The 1915-nt window shown below is 51.2% G+C and overlaps 1 pseudogene; it reads right to left on the bottom strand.

Annotated features, from left to right (window-relative positions):
• Positions 1-889: 889 nt before the first annotated feature.
• Positions 890-1915, bottom strand: part of LOC103254679 — a 6025-nt pseudogene continuing 4999 nt past the window's right edge.

Raw genomic sequence — 1915 nt, 5'->3', positions numbered from 1 at the left:
AGCTGCCTGGGAAAACTGCAGGTGCACAGTCCAAAGGCAGAAAAGAAGCACAATCTGGACAGGAAGGGGCCGGCATGGCAGAGGTCCCTGCCCGTGCAAAGCCAAGGCGGCCGGGCCGGGCGTAGCTCCCTCTGCCAGCCCTGCTCTGGCCTCTGTCAGGGTCACGTGTCTGCATCCCACAGCACTGACGCGGAAGACGGGGTTCGCAGTTCCCCAGGAAGAAGTCAAAGGGCTACGTGAAACCCTCAACAAGCACAGGAGAATTTCAGAACTGCCAGAATGAAGAACTCTGAACACCATCAGTTTCTCGATCTGAAACACTGCTGGTGCCACAGTTTCTAAGAGCAACATCAAAGAGCACAACCACGACACACACGCACATTTTTTGACAAGCCAACTCTAACCACTGGCATCGTAAGGATGAGAAAGTAACCAGGGACCGAGAGCCGCCGAGCTGGTTAGCTTTCCTTCAAAGCCAAGGAGGGGCTTGTGACCTACAGCAAGAGGGCAGCATGCCGCCATCAGGTCCAGCTAAGGGTCGGATGCATCTTGGCAACACTAAGTGTAACCCCAGGATTCTCAAGGCTAGCCTTCTCACTCTATTCCCCTAAGTTGCTGCTTGTTGCTGGATTTAATTTTTTTAGCTTTGCGTTTTTTGGTGATGGTGCAGTATTTGTAGGACATTGACTGACATGATCGTATATTCAGGATTCCTTTAAAAAGTGTCTTTATCTTGATTCAGGACGTTATTAAGGTGCCTTCAGCCCCTCCCTCAGCTCCAGCAAGGAAAAGGGGGCATGCGAGCACGTGTGGGTGTCACAGGGCAGGAGGGGCAAGCCAGGGTGGAAGCACGTGGGGAGTGAGATGTCCGTGAGCTTAAAAACCAATGTACAGAAAGGCATCTGATGTAATTTCTGACTAAGGCCTTGATCAGGGTAACCACTCCTCTGTAGCACATTCTACACTGCCCATAAATAAAGGGATCTCTTTAAATTAACATTTCCAGGATCCATGAACAGTCCAGAAGTCCTCATTTCAAGCACTCGATGAGTCCCTGTGTAAGTCCCAGATGCAGAAGCTGTGTTAGGGAGAGGTTGGCCAGGTTAGGGAAGGCCGCAAGCAGCTTCTCCCAGCCAGTTCCAGCAGGCTGGGTACCACCAGCCAGATCTTGAACAGTGACCCAGTCCGTTTGTTTTCATGGATGTTCACCACGCCACCGTGAATGCACACGCAGCCAGCTGGTGTAACAGCTGCACAGTGAAAATAAATGGGCTCTGGCATGGTGGCCGGGAGCTTCACCCACTAAAATGTCTGCAGATTCAACTTCCAGATGTCTCCCAGGATCACCTCCCCATTGTAGCCCCCGCAGATGAACACATCGTTTTTTATTTGAACACAACTGTGACACCTTCGGGCTGCAGGAAAACCTATTTTTTCATGGGGTTTTGTTGCAATTTCCTCCCATGCATTTGTTTCAAGGTTGTATGCATGGATCTTGTTTAAGGAATATGCTGTCCAGGAAGTTCCACCTCCCAAGATGTAAATCCTCTGCCCATCACGTGCGATTTCAGATCGGTATCCCTCTTCTGGCAAATCGCAGGACAGATTGTTGGGCTTCAGTTGTGTCCACTCTCTGGTGTTGAGATCTAACTTGTGCAGGTCTGTGCTGTAAATATAGATGGTTGTCCCTCCGAAAACATAAAGGGAGCCGTTGATGATGGCCATAGCCTGTCCATAAATCTGGCTGGGCTTCTTCCCCCGGCAGCTGAGCAGGGCCCACCTCTTGTACTTCACGTTACAGACGAGCACATCGTTGCCATTGCTCTCGCCGAACGGGATGCCAGTGCCTCCGAACACGAGCAGGTTGTTTCCGTGCAGCACGAGTGACATGGATGCCAGCTCCCGGGGCATGTAG

Source organism: Carlito syrichta, unplaced genomic scaffold (genome assembly GCF_000164805.1).
Source record: "Carlito syrichta isolate Samal-C Ts95f unplaced genomic scaffold, Tarsius_syrichta-2.0.1 Scaffold287320, whole genome shotgun sequence".
Classification (NCBI taxonomy): Eukaryota; Metazoa; Chordata; class Mammalia; order Primates; family Tarsiidae; genus Carlito; species Carlito syrichta.
The sequence above is the reverse complement of the archived record's forward strand: the minus strand, read 5'-3'. Positions and strand labels throughout refer to the sequence as shown.